Consider the following 19,738-nt stretch of genomic DNA (forward strand, 5'->3'; position numbering starts at 1 on the left):
AGCACGTGAAGTGCACCAGAACGAACAAAGAGATGACCATCGATGGTGCATTTGATTTCACAAGCTATCTTTAAAAAATATGTTATCAAATGATTTAGCAATAACAAGTGTGCTAGAATCAATTGACACTGGTTTTGAAAATTACTTTCGTTGTCCTCAATCTCGTCAGGATTTTTCACAAATCTCATTTTTCAAACATTTAAGTAATTGAAGCACAAATTTTAAAATAAAATTTCAGTCAAGCTCTATATCTTCATTAATATTTAATTTTTTAGACTTAGGCCAAAACTACTAGAAACAATTGTCTAAGTAATATTATGAATTTTCAAACATTCTCGTTCTTTTTATTCTCTCGCAGAACCTTCGTCTTTCCTGTGCCTCTTCAACATCTAGTAACAGTCGACCATCGTACCATCATTCCAGTTCCTTATAACTGAATCAAATGTGGGTTCTTGGTGAAACATTGTATACAGTATTAACTAAATGAAACACTTTTTAGCCAGTTTCACAAATTTTTATTATTACTGTACGACATAGCTTTCGTGTAAAAAGCCCATTTTTTAGTGCATAGCTAACTCCGAAGATGAGAACTAAGCAAAGATAAACATAACTCTCTAAACTATCGATTCTTGACTTAACTGTAAAAATTATCTATGCTGACAATTTTGACAAAAATACACAGATTTACAAAATTCATTAGGGCAGCATTTACAATAGCTGTGACTAAGCATGCGTTGAGGTAGAGATATGCTCTGAAATGGAATTGATGTGAATGTAGGCACCAAGATGTTTCTTCTGTGTAGAGGTTGCATTATTGTCTAAAAGTGGTGAATAATTGAACTAAGTTTGTTCATTTAGCTATAGATGTGGCGATATACTCCTGTCTTTCTTAATTTCCAAAATTTCTGACTGAGTGAGCTTTGCTTCCTTTCCCGTCTATGTGTAGGATTTCGGTATCTATGATGCATTTTTGACCTCTCTTTATGCAATGTTTGCCGACCGGAGTGGCCGAGCGGTTCTAGGCGCTACAGTCTGGAGCCGTACGACCGCTACGGCCGCAGGTTCGAATCCTGCCTCGGGCATGGATGTGTGTGATGTCCTTAGGTTAGTTAGGTTTAAGTAGTTCTACGTTTTAGGGGACTGATGATCTCAGAACTTAAGTCCCATAGTGCTCAGAACCATTTGAACCATTTTTGTATTAGCTTATTTGTTATTTCTTTCCTGCCTAATTATTATACGTTTATCTATTCTGACAGATATTGATAAAATTTGTGAAACTAGGGTAAAAACGTGTTTCGTTTATTTAACACTATCGTTATATCTTCCCAGGCATCTCTTCTCCTTTTAATGTCCTGGTGAAATGTCCTTGGTTTTCACTTCAATGCCCAAGATTTTCAGAGAATTAGTTAGTATATGAGCGTAGGGAGTGGATTTCTACACTGATGTTACAGCACAAGTTCTTGAAATTTTCCAAAGTGGTTTTGACAGTGTTCTTATACGTGAGATTTAAAACTTTCCCGGCGTAAAAATTATTCCATAAAATGTCGGCCAAACTGCCGAATGTCTGCAACTTGGTTGCCACGATTTTTCAGCTCAGAGTCTTCTGTCCATCTTCAGGTGAATATTGACAGGAAAGGCACTGAGCTCACATATTTAAGACCCACCTGCCTTGCGCAACTCTATGTCATCTTTAATAGATCCCAATAAAGTCGAGATTTTAGAATGTCTTCTTAATATTCTGTCTCTTTTGGCTGAAATACACTCCTGGAAATTGAAATAAGAACACCGTGAATTCATTGTCCCAGGAAGGGGAAACTTTATTGACACATTCCTGGGGTCAGATACATCACATGATCACACTGACAGAACCACAGGCACATAGACACAGGCAACAGAGCATGCACAATGTCGGCACTAGTACAGTGTATATCCACCTTTCGCAGCAATGCAGGCTGCTATTCTCCCATGGAGACGATCGTAGAGATGCTGGATGTAGTCCTGTGGAACGGCTTGCCATGCCATTTCCACCTGGCGCCTCAGTTGGACCAGGGTTCGTGCTGGACGTGCAGACCGCGTGAGACGACGCTTCATCCAGTCCCAAACATGCTCAATGGGGGACAGATCCGGAGATCTTGCTGGCCAGGGTAGTTGACTAACAACTTCTAGAGCACGTTGGGTGGCACGGGATACATGCGGACGTGCATTGTCCTGTTGGAACAGCAAGTTCCCTTGCCGGTCTAGGAATGGTAGAACGATGGGTTCCATGACGGTTTGGATGTACCGTGCACTATTCAGTGTCCCCTCGACGATCACCAAAGGTGTACGACCAGTGTAGGAGATCGCTCTCCACACCATGACGCCGGGTGTTGGCCCTGTGTGCCTCGGTCGTATGCAGTCCTGATTGTGGCGCTCACCTGCACGGCGCCAAACACGCATACGACCATCATTGGCACCAAGGTAGAAGCGACTCTCATCGCTGAAGACGACACGATTCCATTCGTCCCTCCATTCACGCCTGTCGCGACACCACTGGAGGCGGGCTGCACGATGTTGGGGCGTGAGCGGAAGACGGCCTAACGGTGTGCGGGGCCGTAGCCCAGCTTCATGGAGACGGTTGCGAATGGTCCTCGCCGATACCCCAGAAGCAACAGTGTCCCTAATTTGCTGGGAAGTGGCGGTGCGGTCCCCTACGGCACTGCGTAGGATCCTACGGTCTTGGCGTGCATCCGTGCGTCGCTGCGGTCCGGTCCCAGGTCGACGGGCACGTGCACCTTCCGCCGACCACTGGCGAGAACATCGATGTACTGTGGAGACCTCACGCCCCACGTGTTGAGCAATTTGGCGGTACGTCCACCCGGCCTCCCGCATGCCCACTATACGCCCTCGCTCAAAGTCCGTCAACTGCACATACGTTCACGTCCACACTGTTGCGGCATGCTACCAGTGTTAAAGACTGCGATGGAACTCCGTATGCCACGGCAAAATGGCTGACACTGACGGCAGCGGTGCACAAATGCTGCGTAGCTAGCGCCATTCGACGGCCAACAGCACGGTTCCTGGTGTGTCCGCTGTGCCGTGCGTGTGATCATTGCTTGTACAGCCCTCTCGCAGTGTCCGGAGCAAGTATGGTGGGTCTGACACACCGGTGTCAATGTGTTCTTTTTTCCATTTCCAGGAGTGTATATCCAATATATGGCAAATAAGCAGTCACTTTGAAGGCCCCATCCTCTTGTTTGTCTTGTCGTTTGTATGTCAACAGCGGTCCCTGTATTTGCTGGGACGAATATCCATTCTTTTGGAACACAGTTTTCAGCGGTCCAGTTCCGTTTGCAGATTATTGGCATCCGATATGGTATGAGCTCGGTGGATTAAAGTCTTTAGAACGCCCCTCTTTTGCGCCGGTACATGGCAATTAGTAGATTGCTTTCGAAATATCGAATACCCAAGTGTGCCATCTCTCTTCTGTCTCGTCAAGACATCTAAAAACGGCAAGCAACCGTTTTTCTTCATTTACTTAGTAAATTTTATGGTTTCTTGTACGGAATTCAAATGTTGCAGAATGTCTCGGAGACTGTTCAAGCCATTAAGTCAAACTATAAAAGTGTCATCAAGGTACCGCCAAAATACTGTTGGTTTTAGAGTAGCTGAGGCTGGTGCTCGCTCCTCAATGTCTTCCATAAAAAGATTGGCCACTAGGGGAGACAAGGGGCTCCCCATGATGACACCGTCAAATTATTCAAAAACCTCGTTGTTAAATAAAAAGCACGTCGAGGAGAGATTTTGTTCCAACAAAGGTGAAACCTATTACCGATGAGAAGTAGTGAGCCCACCAGAGGTACAATTTTAAAAAGCGAAGTTACATCGAAACTGACCAAGTCGTTGCTTTCGAGCATAAATGACAGAAGTCTGTTGATAAAATCACTATAACTTCTCATATTAACTGGACACTTGCCTACAAAGTATTTCAGTAAAGATGCATTTTTTGCGTACTACAGGACCTAAAGGCACGCCTTCTTTGTTGACCTTGGACAGTCCATACAGCCTGGGTGGAACTGAGATATTTCGTCTGTCTCTTAACAGCCCACTTTGGTAGAGAACTGTTAGAGAGAAGTTCTACTGTTTTTCGCATCATCGATTGGTAGAACCCTTTTCGATTTTGCGATACGTTGAGCGCCTGAATAAAACATCGCTCTAATGCCGTGCGAAGACAACCGATCTACTATCGATAATGCCAGCTTTCACCACAAAGGGCGCGCGACGCAGCGCACAGATTATGGAACATGTTTTATGCTCAAGAATTATGACGTTCTTGGAAAATGAACAGCTACTCTATAGAAATCAACATGGATTCCGAAAACAGAGATCCTGCGAAACTCGGCTCGCTCTGTTCCTCCATGAGATACACAGTTCGGGTTGATGCTGTGTTCCTTGATTTCACTAAGTCTTTTGACACCGTCCCGCATTGGTGTTTAATGACAAATTACGAGTTTACGGAGTATCGGAGCAGACCTGCGATTGGATGCAAGACTTTCTTGAAGATAGGACTCAACATCTCGCTCTTAACGGAACTAAATCGACAGATGTAAAGGTAATATCCGGAGTGTGATACGACCGTTGCTGTTTACAATATATATAAGTGATCTAGTAGAAAGCGTCGGATGCTCCTTAAGGCTATGATGCAGTTGTTTATACCAAAGTAGAAACGCCAGAAGATAGAAAGAATTTGCAGAACGACCTGAAGAGAATTGATGAATAGTGCAGACTCTGGAAGTTGACCCAGAACGTAAATAAATGTAACATATTGCGCATACATAGGAAAAGAAGTGCACTACTGTATAGCTACACTATTGATGACAAACGGCTGCAGACAGCGTCTGCCGTAAAAAATATCTAGACGTAACTATCCAGAGAGACCTTAAATGGAATAACCATATACAACAGATAGTGGGAAAAGCAGACACCAGACTCAGATTCATTGGAAGAATCTTAAAGAAATGTAACTCATCCACGAAAGAAGTGGATTATAGGGCGCTTATTCGCCCGATTCTTGAGTGTTGTTCATCTATCTGGGATCGCTTTTAGGTAGGACTGATAGAGGAGACAGCGAAGGTCCAACGAAGAGCGGCGCGTTTCGTCACGGGATCGTTTAGTTGGCGAGAGAGCGTTACGGAGATGCTAAACAGACTCGACTGGCAGACGTTACAAGAGAGGCGTTGTGCATCAAGGAGAGATTTACTACTGAAATTTCGGGACAGCACTTTTCAGGAGGAGTCAGACAACATATTACTTCCCCCACATACATCTCGCGTATTGAACACGGGGAGAAAATTCGAGAAATTAGAGGCAATACAGAGGCTCACCGACAATCATTCTTCCCACGCACTGTTCGCGAGTGGAACAGGACTGGAGAGATCAGATAGTGATACCGAAAGTACCCACCGCCACACACCATTAGGTGGCTTGCGGAGTGTGATGTAGATGTAGATTTTTTAGGCGGCGCGTGGGTCTGCTCTTGATATCTGTATCATAAACCGAATGAAGGAAGCGAGTAGGAGCAGGTGAGGTAAAGCAATTCTGTACTGCAAATACAGTTAAAGTACCTTTACTAGTGAATATACATATGCAAATCTATTACATATCTTTAGGTGATGAGCACATAGGTGCGACGTCGTAGACCCGTAGTAACCGGTACACAGTCTCAAAAGCAAACTAAACTAAAAGTTTCTCGGCCGTCTGCTCTTGATGTACTGGGCTGAAAGTAGAGCGGCTCTCGTAGAGCTCTACAGCGGCGGCTATTAAGGAAAATTCAAGTTAAATCTTCGGCTGAAAGGCCAATTACAAAAAAAATTTCTTTACATAATAAGATAGTGATTTTACCCGCAAACCAGACTACAAATGAAAATGAATAAAAGGAGTACAGGAAGAGTGGTCTCAGATGAAGAAAGAAAGAAAATATCTGAAAGAATGAAGAAATACTGGGCAGAAAGAAGAGCAAAACACCTTTCATATAAGAATAGACTGTAATAATTATTTTACCTAAATATCATATTAAGTTATTGTTCAGCCAAATTGTATCGCTGTGTAACAACTTGTTTACAATTTCGTATTTTTGACTAGAGTGGTCCAATGACGGCCATGAAATAAATAATAATAATAATAATAATAATAAAAATAGAGACTTTAAATGTAAGCCTTTACACAGTACTTGAAACATTTTGTCGGCTGAAGGCTTAAACAGTTACTCAAGAATAATTAAAGACAACCTTAAGATAAACATTTACAGAACGCGGATGAAGGGCGTTTCAACAATTCTAGATAATTGAAGTAAAACCTTACAGACAAGGATTTACCTATTATAGCCACAGATTCCGAAACAAACGCCGCTGAAGGCCTGAATGCAGAGCAACAAGAATTTTAAATGAAACATGGCTGAAGGCCTAATCTTAAAGTTGTTATGAAGTTCGGTTGAAGGCCATTTACTAAACTTAAAGCAGACAACATTAATACAGGGCTGTCGGCCTGGCACAGTAGCTGCGACCAAATAAAACGACAATCACAAACAACAAACAGTGGTGCTCAGAAGTGTTCCAAGGGTCGGCCTGGGGAGAAAATTCTAACAACAGTTTAGATGAGACAGGAAGCCAGGCATAACACTCAATAATCGGGTGGCAACACGACCTAGGGACGGCTGTCGAACCAACAAAGAACCTAATCAATTCCCACTTCACGCAGCGGAGACTTCCTCGCGGTCATTCCACTTTCGGTTGCTTGTGATGGTTACTCATAAGTATTTTAGGGTTGTTACTGTTTCGAGCGATGTGTAGCCAATAGTGTGGTCGTACAGTAGTGGAACTCTTAGCAGATTTCCTTGACCTCCCAAATGACTAAAACATAAATTAGACAGCCGAGTCAGTCACAACCTTTAAGTGTTTACATGCACCGAGCGATTTAAGGTGGTACAATCACATCAAAATTGTCGGAAATCGATTACTAGGTTTATTGGGAGGATCCTACGGAAATACAGTGCGCAACAGCATTAAAGGAGGACTTTTTCGAAAACCCGTAATTTCCAACCATTGTTGTTGTTGTTGTTGTGGTCTTCAGTCCTGAGACTGGTTTGATGCAACTCTCCATGCTACTCTATCCTGTGCAAGCTTCTTCATCTCCCAGTACCTACTGCAGCCTACATCCTTCTGAATCTGCTTAGTGTATTCACCTCTTGGTCTCCCTCTACGATTTTTACCCTCCACGCTGCCCTCCAGTACTAAATTGGTGATCCCTTGATGCCTCAGAACATGTACTACCAAGCGATCGCTTCTTCTAGTCAAGTTGTCCCGCAAAGTCCTCTTCTTCCCAATTCTATTCAATACCTCATCATTAGTTATGTGATCTACCCATCTAATCTTCAGCATTCTTCTGTAGCACCACATTTCGAAAGCTTCTATTCTCTTCTTGTCTAAACTATTTATTGTCCACGTTTCACTTCCATACATGGCTACACTCCATACAAATACTTTCAGAAACGACTTCCTGATACTTAAATCTATACTCGATGTTAACAAATTTCTCTTCTTCAGAAACGCTTTCCTTGCCATTGCCAGTCTACATTTTATATCCTCTCTACTTCGACCATCATCAGTTATTTTGCTCTCCAAATAGCAAAATTCATTTACTACTTTAAGTATCTCATTTCCTAATCTAATTCCCTCAGTATCACCGGATTTAATTCGACTAAATTCTATTACGCTTGTTTTGCTTTTGTTAATGTTCATCTTATATCTTCCTTTCAAGACACTGTCTATTCCGTTCATCTGCTCTTCCAAGTCCTTTGTTGTCTCTGACAGAATCAGAATGTCATCGGCGAACCTCAAAGTTTTTATTTTTTCTGCACGGATTTTAATACTTACTCCGAACTTTTCTTTTGTTTGCTTTACTGCTTGCTCGATATACAGATTGAATAGCATCGGGGAGAGGCTACAACCCCTTCCCAACCACTGCTTTCCTTTCATGCCCCTAGACTCTTATAACTGCCATCTGCTTTCTGTTCCAATTTTAAATAGCCTTTCGCTCCCCGTATTTTACCCCTGCCACCCTCAGAATTTGAAGGAGAGTATTTCGGTCAACATTGTCAAACGCTTTCTCTAAGTCTACAAATGCTAGAAACGTAGGTTTGCCTTTCCTTAATCCTTCTTCTAAGATAAGTCGTAAGGTCAGTATTTGCTCACCAGATGGTAGAGTTTTGTTAGCACTGGCTCTCCCAAGGCTGGATCTCCACCCATTGCGACGTATAAATTTAAAATTTGGCTCAAAAGTGCGTACGAACTTCCTCTATAACGGTGCCAATGCGTGACATCACTCTCATGCTCTGCGATGCTTCAAACAGCAAGGTGTCGATACTCGCGGAAAAAAGGCTACAGCTAGGTGGTTCGTATAAGATGGGTTAATGATGTCACATTGACCACAACTTGCACCACGATTCCACCCAGCACTACCGAGGATATGTCACGTGATGGAAAGGTCGTCACAGCCTCTCTTTACCCATATTTCACTTCTTCTTTTGACGCTTCCGCGACGCCCAGCGTTGAAATACCGCTGGTTTCTTATCAGTGGCCGAGGAAAACATTCCAGACATACACGAAAAAGCCTCTGGGGATGGCATACAGGACGTCAATGAACACAGTTCTTTAAGAATGAGATTTTCACTCTGCAGTGGAGTGTGCGGTGATATGAAACTCCCTGGCAGATTAAAACTGTCTGCCGGACTGAGACTCGAACTCAGGACCTTTGCCTTTCGCGGGCAAGTGCTCTACCAACTGAGCTACCCGAGCACGTCTCACGACCCGTCCTCACAGCTCTACTTCTGGCAGTACCTCGTCTCCTACCTTCCAAATTCCCCAGAGGCAGAGCTGTGAGGACGGGTCGTGAGTCGTGCTCGGGTAGCTCAGTTGGTAGAGCACTTGCCCGCGAAAGGCAAACGTCTCGAGTTCGAGTCTCGGTCCGGCATACAATTTTAATCTGCCAGGATGTTTCAACAGACTTATTTATTTGGGGAGTTTATTCCCACACATTTACAGCCCCTGTTACCCACATTTCACTTCTTCTTGTGACGCTTTCGCGACGCCCAGCGTCGAAATACCGCTGTTTTCTAATCAGTGGCCGAGGAAAACATTTCAGACATACACGAAAAGGCCTCTGGGGATGGCATACAGGACGTCAATGAACACACTTCTTTATCTGGGGAGTTTATTCCCACGCATTTAGCAGTATAAAACAATAGTTCGCATTGCGATGAGTGGCACGAAGACTTGTTTGACAACTTTCGATACTGCTGACACCCTCAGACATTTCAGCCCTTCTCTAACGACCTTATGGGGCTGCGTCCGCATTGAACCGCGCAGTGGGAACGCATTTTTCGCTCCCGTGCACGGGCTAGTATCACTAGGGACCATTCAAAACATTCTGTTAAATTTGAAAGTAATCCGAAGCAGCAAACGCTACATGCGCTTTTTTAGCCCTCCAGTTTGCGCCCCCGTTTTGTCGTGATCATGGTAGAGTGCAACATTAAAGTGGTTAGGTTGGGTTGTTGTGGGGGAGGAGACCAGACAGCGAGATCATCGGTCTTATCGGGTTAGGGAAGGACGGGGAAGGAACTTGGCCGTGCCCTTTCAAAGGAACCATCCCGAAATTTCCTGGAACGATTTAGGGAAATCACGGAAAACCTAAATCAGGATGGCCGGACGCGGAATTGAACCGTCGTCCTCCCGAACGCGAGTCCAGTGTGCTAACCACTGCGCCACCTCGCTCGGTCATTAAAGTGGTATCAGGAATGATACCAGCTGTCGACACATCAAAGTTGGTAACAGTTTCCATCGGACGCCGATAGTGGTCGCGTGAGATCAGCGGATTACATTCAAATATCGTCGACTCACTTAGAATGGTCTGTAGTGTCCCCATCCTGTACATGAGAGCAAAAACTGCAGTTATTGTATCCGGGAAGTGTTAAACAACAAAGTGTGTCGGCATGAGTGGAAAAACTAGTTTAATTGCACAATTGAAGATCACACAAGATCAGAATAAAAACACTGGCTAACGGAATTGTACACTGAGGCCTTATTACGATCATACAAAACTATCACTTCAAGTATGTTGTTATAAAGAGTGAGTCCAAACACTTCGCGAGGGAGCAGCCTGACTTCGCACTGTTGTCGGTGGCTTGGCATGCGGTTTTAACAATTCCGGGCGCGCAGGAGTACATAGGCCGCCAGTGAGCCCTCCGTGGCGTGGCACGGCGCGATGGGCCCGTAGTCAGTAGGTTGCTATGAAACTTCCTGGCAGATTAAAACGATGTGCCTGACCGAGACTCGAACTCGGGACCTATGCCTTTCGCGGGCAAGTGCTCTACCGACTGAGCTACCCAAGCACGACTCACGCTCCGTCCTCACAGCTTTAATTCCGCCAGTACCTCGTCCCCTAACTTCGAAACTTCACAACAGTTCTCCTGCGAACTGGCGGAATTATAGCTGTGAGGACGGGGCGTAAGTCGTGCTTGGATAACTCAGTCGGTAGAGCACTTGCTCGCGAAAGGCAAAGGTCCTGAGTTCGAGTCTCGGTCCGGCACACCGTTGTAATCTGCCAGAAAGTTTTATATCTGCGCACACTCCACTGTAGAGTGAAAATTTGATTCTAGAAACATCCGCCAGGCTGTGGCTAAGCCATTCTCCGCAATATCCTTTCTTCCAGGAGTGCTAGTTGTGCAGGGTTCACAGGAGAGCTTCTGTGAAGTTTGGAAGGTACGAGACGAGGTAGTGGTGGAATTAAAGCTGTGAGGACGGGGCGTGAGTCGTGCTTGGGTAGCTCAGTCGGTAGAGCACTCGCCCGTGAAAGGCAAAGGTCCCGAGTTCGAGTCTCGGTCCGGCAGACAGTTTTAATCTGCCAGTAAGTTTCATATATCACCGCACACTCCGCTGCTGAGTGAAAATCTCATTCTAGTAGGTTGCTATTTTCCTTATGTACGCCGGCTGGCGTTGCTGGAGTTACCGCGGAAGTGGCTTAGGGGTGGTTGCGCCTGCGCTATGAAGAGGCGGTGGTGCCGCCGCCCATCGGCCTGAGCTGAACGTCATCTGATTGCTGGTGGAGATGGTCGTTCTCGATCTAATGCGTCCATAGGAACGGTGCAACCAAGATGAACGAAAGGAGCGAGGAACGGATTCTAAGGAACGGTCTTTCAAAGTTTACTTTCTCCTTCCAGTTGCCGGAAACGCGCAATGGCACTTCGGCCGGTCTCGTTCCTGCCTCGGTCCCGTTCCCGTCTTTGTCTCGGTATCGGTTTCGGTCTCTGTCTCGGTGTCGCCCTTCTTCGTGAGGCCGCTCGTAGCAGTCCCACCACCGACTGCTCCTTTTAGTTAGTTCAGCATCCAGTTGTTGTTTGTATAGTTCGCTGCGCTCGCCCATTTGTTAAAAAAAATGGTTAAAATGGCTCTGAGCACTATGCGACTTAACTTCTTAGGTCATCAGTCGCCTAGAACTAACCTAAGGACAGCACACACATCCATGCCCGAGGCAGCATTAGAACCTTCCACCGTAGCGGTCGCTCGGCTCCAGACTGTATCGCCTAGAACCGCACGGCCACTCCGGCTGGCGCCCATGTGTTTCAAATCTGTTTTGAACTCTGGACTTGTGGTACTTTTCGTATTCTATTCAGCGTCCAAGATCGGTAGTTAAAATATGTTTTATAATTACGTAAATTACATAAAAATTTCGTGGTATGTATTACATACATCTTTTAAGGTAACAAAAGCGCATATCAGCTTACTTCACTATTTCGATTAACAGCAGAAGACATACTTGTAAAAAGGCAAGTTTTTTGTTATTACACTTGCAAAGGAACTCGGCACGGCACACAGAAGAAAGGCAGACTGACTTACAACCAAATGAAGCCCACACTCCTTAATCGAGTGTCAGGTGTCACATTTTGTAAAGAGAATATGATAACTATTATATTATATAATACTATTCAGGGGTACAGGGTGGTTCACGAAAAATCGGCTCATTGTCGCCCACCGATCGTCATCTATTGTTTCGAAAAGAAATGGTTTAAATGGCTCTGAGCACTATGCGACTTAACTTCTGAGGTCATCAGTCGCCTAGAACTTAGAACTACTTAAACCTAACTAACCTAGGACATCACACACATCCATGCCAGAGGCAGGATTCGAACCTGCGACCGTAGCGGTCGCTCGGCTCCAGACTGTAGCGCCTAGAACCGCACGGCCACTCCGGCCGGCTATTGTTTCGAAGTTGTTTGCATTATCTTATCTGTTATTTCTTCTCTGCCTAATTATTACACGCTTATCAATTCTGCTTCGGCCGGAGTGGCCGTGCGGTTCTAGGCGCTACAGTCTGGAACCGAGCGACCGCTACGGTCGCAGGTTCGAATCCTGCCTCGGGCATGGATGTGTGTGATGTCCTTAGGTTAGTTAGGTTTAATTAGGTCTACGTTCTAGGTGACTGATGACCTCAGAAGTTAAGACGCATAGTGCTCAGAGCCAGCCATCTGTTCTGCTCGTAGCGGTCAACAAAGTTCAAATGTGTGTGGAATCTTATGGGACTTAACTGCTAAGGTCATCAGTCCCTAGGCTTTCACACTACTTAACCTAAACCCTAAGGACAAATACAAACATCAATGCCCGAGGGAGGACTCGAACCTCCGCCGGCACCAGCCACACAGTCCATGAGTGCAGCGCCTTTAGCGGTCAACAAATTGCGCGTAATTGGTGAGCAGTCTGGGGCGGGTTTTTCGTACACCGCCTTTTATTATTTCACTGCAGTCAGCTACATAACGCTGCAGTTGGCTAAACGAGATGTTTTGCAGAATCACGAAACGTACTTCTACAAGTCTATGAGACTTCTGTAATGAACAAAAACTCTGTACTCCAGGGGCGAACGAACGGTGCACAAACGAACGGTGAACGAGTAAAAATTAACTGTTCCCAAATAAGAGCGATCACCAGTGAACTATTTCTCATAGATGAACGAGTTTGCCCATCTCCAATTCCTGGCCACGAAACGCTGTGCTCCACGGTGCGGTCACTGACGATACTGCATCAGTAGCGGTGCACTCCAAAGGGGTACCATCAAATTCAATGGGGATGTAGTGCACACAGTGTCCTTGGTGAACAGTCGAAACGTCCGAGGGTGCTAGCAGTGTCGAAGGTTGTCAAGAACGCCTTCCTGTTGCTCATCACACTACCTACTGTTGTTCTCGACCGCAAAATGTGCGTGAATCAACTTCCCAAGGTAGGGGTTGGTTTCATTGGTAGCCTCTGTGCCACAGTCTGAGGTCCTTTCGTATCGATTCTGAACGGCGGTGTGTCTCAAATGTTTTCCTCGGCAGAATTGTGGTCAAATTTGTTGCCAACGTGACATCATTAGCCCAACTTACAACTCAAATGAGCTTCTGACTTGTGGCCTTTTCTACACACGTGTCGACACCGTGCTGGGGTGCCGAGCTCGTTCGTAACGTCGCACGGCGCCATGCTTTTTCACCATTACAGTGGAAGGTTGTAGGCATCTTTGAGCCTAGTTTGAAACATTCGTCACAACTGGTGACAACTGCGCCGTTGTGGAAACGTGTTTCTTTATTTTGTTGTGTAGAGCATATTTCACGCAGGAAAGACTTTTCTTACGAAATAGCTTTTCAGCAGTGACTCGAGGCCTGTGGCTTTCCAGTGATAAAGGTCGTGCCGATTTCATGGGGATCAATGTGTGTTACCATTTTTTTCTGGTTTAAACCTTTGACTACTATTAGGGCATATGTGTCCCACTGTAAGTTATCAGAGAATCAGTGGGCATTTGCTGCATGGGAAAGGAAAACCTGCTAATGGTTTACGGAATACTAATAAATGCAGAATGCACCTGTAGGTTGTGCTGTTTCTTTCTTAAAAATCTGTTCATTATTATAGATCGAATTATTTCGTGCCTACAGATAGGCAACTTAATGACTAGATTTGCAAAAAGTGCAGCTGTCGCGCTTTGGTGAACAGATTCTTTTTTGTTTTCGTTTCAGTTCATCGGATTTCAATTCGTACCCACTCAGCCATCGCTGCAACGGAAAGATATACGACAATGTATTGGAGACGATTTGCTTACCAGTTACGACAATACGAACTTAAGGACAGTAAAAAAAAAAAAAAAAAAAAAAAAAACAGTTCCCAAGTGGAGAAAACGTCCAACGCGGCCGGGAATCGAGAACGGACCCATCGTATACAATCTGCGGCGCAAAATCCCTCAGCTACTGAAGCGGACAAGCGGAGAGTAACGGACAGCTCAGGTCTATACATTGGACGCACTTAATGACGTTTACCGCGTCAGTAATGGTGCCCATAGTGGGCATCTGTTGTGTGAGTTAACAACTTGAAGAGATGCTCTGTCCATTGACGGATGTGTGTCTGTTTCCCGTGTCTTGCAGTTTTAGCGGAGTCGCCTTCTCAAACCCCGGAGGTACTTATGAATAACTCTGTACGTCTCAAACATTCTCGGTTTGCAAATTAAACTGTGAGACATATTTTTTCATATTGCTACTTCTGACTACGGAAATAATTAAAATTACCACAAATTAATGTCTTTAACTCCGGATAAAGTGACAGTTAAAGGGTTCCAAAAGGGTTTTTCTTATTGATTATCTTTTAAAATATAAAACATTAGCTGTCAATTACTACGTAAGTCTTTTGAACAAACTTCGAATGTATAAGGGGAAAAAACTCGCCTGACAGTGACTCTGCCAATAAAGCTGACTTTGTAAAGCCAGAACTAAAAATTTTCAAGAAAGAAGTTATGGACCATCAATACTATTTAGCAACTCGCATTCAGGAGGACGTGGGCTCAAACCCGTGTCCGGCCGCCCTGATTTAGGTTTTCCGCGATTTCCTTATATTGTTCTGGGAAAATGCCGACATGGTTCCTTTGAAGGGGCACGGCTGCATTCCTTCCCCATCTTTCCCTAATCCGATGGGGCCGATGACCTAGCAGTTTTGTCCCTTCACCCAAGTCAACAAACCAACCTATTTAGCAAACTGTGCTTCCTCTATCTGGAACGTACTCTCGTCAGTCCACGAAAGAGTTTAATGTAGCTGTTCATATGTATCCAGAATCGTACAACAGGATGAAAAAATTTTGTTTTGAGTCATCAGCCTGCTGACTGGTTTGATGTGGCCAGCCACAAATTTCTCTCCTGTTCCTCCTTTTCACCTCAAAGTATCCACCTACGTCCTCATTAATAGACTAGGTGTATACCAATCTCCGTCTTTCTTTACAGTTTTTACCATCTACAGTCCCCTCTAGTACCAAGGACGTTTTCCTTAATACATTAACACCTGTCCTACCGCCAGGTTAGCCGAGAGCGCTAATGCGCTGCTTTGTGGACTCGGGTAGCCGCGTCGGCCCCGGATCGAATCCGTCCGGCGGATTAACGAAGTGGGCCAGTGTGCCGGCCAACCTGGATGTGGTTTTCAGGCTGTTTTCCACATCCCATGAGGTGAATACCGGGCTGGTCCTTACATCCCGTCTCTGTTACACGACTCGCAGACATCTGAAACATGTTCGCACTTTCTCATGGTTTACACTAGACGCAGACAGCTAGGATACACTCATTTCGTCCTGGGGAGTATGGGGTGGCGGCAGGAAGGGCATCGAGCCACCTCTTTAAAGTAACCATGCCAAATCGGATTGTAACACTACCGACCCTGCGAAACCTGCAGGACAAGGCACGAGACGAAGAAGAAAAAATCTTAACATATGTCCTATCATCCTGTGCCCCCTTCTTCTCAATGTTTTCCACATATTCTTTTCCTCGCCAGTTCTGCAGAGAACCTCCTCATTCCTTTCCTGATCAGTCCACCTAATTTTCAACATTCATCTGTAGCATCTTATCTCAAATGCTTCAATTTTCTTCTGTTCCGGTTTCCCATAGCCCATGTCTCACTACCATACAATGTTATACCCCAAGTGTACATTCTTAGAAACTTCTTCCTCAAATTAAGACCCCTTCTTTACATTAGCAGACTTCTCTTGATGATGAACGCTCTTTTTGCCAGAGCTATTTTGCAATTTCTGTCCTCCTCGCTCCGCCCGTTGTGGGTTATAATCCTCTCATCGTTGATATCCTCTCACCTTGAAATTCAATCTCGATGTATGTTTGTTCGATGTACGGACGGAACAGCAGGAGAGGAAGACTACATCCGTGTTTTACACCTATTTTAATCCGAGCACTTCCTTCTAGGTCTTCCACACTTATTTTTTTCCTTTTGGTTCTTGTACATACTGTATATTACCTGTCTTTTCCTATAGCGTAACCCTATTTTTCTCAGAATTTCGAACAGTTTGCATCATTTGACATTGGTGAACGCTTTTTCCATGTCGACAAATCCTATGAATGTGTCTTGATTTTTCGATTTAACCGCAATGTAAGTATTACCTGTCTGTTGCCTTTCCCTTTCCTAAAACAAATTGAACTTCTTTTTATAGGTTCTCAACTTTCTTTTCTATTATTCTCGTCATTAACTTTTATGCATGAGCTGTTAAGCTGATTGTGCGATAATTGTCGCATTTCTCGGCTCTTGCTGTCTTTGGATTTGTATGGATGATGCTTTTCGGAGTCTGCTGAAATATCGCCGGTCTCATACATTCTGCAACCCAACGTTTTGCTGGCACTTCTGCCAATGATTTTAGAAATTTCGATGGAATTTTATCCATCCCTTATTCCTTATTTCATCTTAATTATTCCAAAACTCCTGTAAATTTTTGTTCTAATACTGGATCCCCTAACTCTTTCCTATAGACTCCTGTTTCTGCTTCCATCATGTCCACACACAATTCTTCACCCTCACAGAGGCATTCGATGTACTCTTTCCAACTATTCGGTCTCTCCACAGCATTTAATAGTGGAATTCCCACTGCACGCTTAATGTTACTGCCGTTGCTTTTAATTTTACCGAAAGTTGTTTTGAATTTTCTGTTTGCTCAATTGGTCCTTCCTACAATCATTTCTTCTTGGATTTCATAACATTTTTCATGCAGCCATTTCGGCTAGGCTTTCACGCTTCTCCTATTTATTTCATTCCTAAGCGCCTTGTGTTTCCGTATTCCTAAATTTTCTTGATCATTTTTGTATTTCTTCCTGTCATCTACCACCTGAAGTATTGTTTGTGTTATCCAGGGTTTCTTCGCAGTTACATTCTCAGTATCTATGTTTTTCTTCACAACTTATAATCATTGCAAAACTTTGTTAAATTATTGATACTGCTACACTAGTAATCAAACAAAAGCGGGCGTTTTCCCATTATTTGAGGAATTCCCAGTAAATCACGTGAAGCCCCACGATACGTATATTTTTGTCATTGTCAAGAAACATGTATTTTATTACTACCAACTCAAAGAAAGCAGAGATTATAAGCCACAAAGGAATTAGCTTCTTGGTTGTGTAAACAGTTGTGAATAAAAGATTGTTTCAACAAACGTCAATCACAACAATAATTATCGCATGATTTCTTTGTTATGCGGTAGTTTATTACAAAGTGAAAGTATTTCATCTAATAACTGGTAATTTGTTTACAACGTCTTTAAAATTTCATCTTGGTGCAATAGAAAAATAAAAAAATAAAAACATAAACTGATTAAATTTTTCTGTTATCCAAAGGATATTTTATCCTTGTCTCCCTCAAATTATTTCCCTCCTCGAAAAACACTGGTGTTCCAGCGGCTTTTCCACTTTGCCATGTAGTGCCGAAAAGTTTCATTTGGAGCGTTCTTCACTGCCCATAGCGAATTTTCCTCAGTGCCATAAATAATGTGGAAATAGTGTCCTATAGGAACTGATTTCAATTTTAGAGACACTAGAGTCGCATGTAGCGAGGTCTGTGGCATGAGGTTTTTGGCACAAAAATCGCGGGCTGACAAAGCTCAATGGGCAAAAATGTTGTATGGTAGCAGAAACCACAAGATGTCTTGCCACAATTGTAGTGTCTCTTTTGCAAATTTTTGCAAGAAGACACATCAAAACTCTTGCATTGTAATGGAGGTTGACTGCTTCGCTAAATCAGACATTGTAAAATTCATCACGACCACTGCACCACTGTCCACTAAAATACCAACAACTTGGAAACTTAACATGGATATCAACGTTGTGGAACAACGAGGAAGTGAAGTATTCGGTGCCTCTGATGAAACGCTACCCTACGCTTTTTCCTTTTAAACAGTTATCTTATTAAATGGATCTTATGAATAGATTATCAGGTTCGACCTCTTAAGAATCAGTTTTTATATACGTTATTGGCAACTTATGACTGCCGTTTTTTTAATAATTCGATATCAGTAGATAGCTAAATTGTAACCACCCCTGTTCTGTTTAGAAATGATAACATTTAAAAATGGGATGGTTCATTCAGTTTTAGATCTTTCAGTACTGTAGCTTGTAGAATAATTAGACTTTAGATAAGACTAAAATAGCACATTAAAAAACCATTCTGATCTCCGCTCCAGTCACGTGCTCCAGACGGGCTTTAGGCCTTGAAGTAGTCAAGCAAAGAGTTAAAGTGTATCGTGCGAGGTAGATAAGCTGCCAGGTGCTCATTAAAACTTGAATTTCCACTTTGAGTGATATACACATGCTCGTGCGGCGATAAGACGTCCTTGTGTGATTCTGAGAGACAAACTATTCGCCGGCGATAACGTATCATTATTACTTAGCGGTCTATAATATTTGATGAGCATTTGTGACAAGCTAAGACTAGGTGCTAAAGTGGAACTCAAGACTCAAATCTCTGTCTTTTGTAGGAATGAGCTACCGCTTTCGCCAACCAGATCGGTCTTTAATACAGTGATTTAACGTAATGACTGAAACAAGATTGAAGTGTGGTATCGTGGATTTACCTTGATCAGCCATACCTTTATAACTACCGGCACCTCGATATAAACCCGTCCATGCGATAGTAGCGTCACATGGCGAGGAACAACTGCTAGTCAAACACCCGCATGGTGCGTGTAATATCAGGGAGCGTGCTGTCAAACATTAGTTCAGATGGCTCTGACCACTATGGGACTTAACATCTGAGGTCATCAATCCCCTAGAACTTAGAACTACTTAAACCTAACTAACTTAAGGACATCACACACAACCGTGCCCGAGGCAGGATTCGAACCTGCGACCGTAGCAGTCGCGCGGTTCCGGACTGAAGCGCCTAGAACCTCTCGGCCACCGCGGACGGCACGCGTTTTGTCCGTGAGTAGAATGGGAAAGGCGCAGGTAGATCATCTGAGTTCGACCGAGGGAAGATTTTGATCGCCCAGAGGCTCGGAACGAGCATTTAGGAACCTGCACGACTTTTGGGCGTTCTAGGAGTGCTGCTATGAGTCTACAATACGTAGAGAAACCACGTCCAGAAGTCATTGGGTTGGGCTGCACTCCTCGTTAAAGGTCTAGGACGTTGTAGGCTGGGCAGACTGGACTGGTAAAACAGGACAGGTGGCGAACTGTCGCAGAACTGACTACAGACTTTAACACTGGGCATAGTACAAGTGTGTCTGAACACACAGTGTACCGAACACTCCTAACGAAATGCCTCCGCTGCCGAAGACACATCCATGTGCTAATCTACATCTACATCTACATCTATACTCCGCAAGCCACCTGACGGTGTGTGGCGGAGGGTACCTTGAGTACCTCTATCGGTGCTCCCTTCTATTC

At 44.1% G+C, this 19,738-nt stretch overlaps 1 non-coding gene across 1 annotated transcript; it reads right to left on the minus strand.

Moving 5' to 3' along the window:
- Positions 1–8,754: 8,754 nt before the first annotated feature.
- Trnas-cga (transfer RNA serine (anticodon CGA)) lies at positions 8,755–8,829 on the minus strand. Its single transcript has one exon. It is a non-coding gene; the product is annotated as a tRNA-Ser (tRNA).
- Between the last annotated feature and the right edge of the window lie 10,909 nt (positions 8,830–19,738).

This window comes from Schistocerca gregaria, chromosome 7, assembly GCF_023897955.1.
Source record: "Schistocerca gregaria isolate iqSchGreg1 chromosome 7, iqSchGreg1.2, whole genome shotgun sequence".
NCBI classification, from domain to species: domain Eukaryota; kingdom Metazoa; phylum Arthropoda; class Insecta; order Orthoptera; family Acrididae; genus Schistocerca; species Schistocerca gregaria.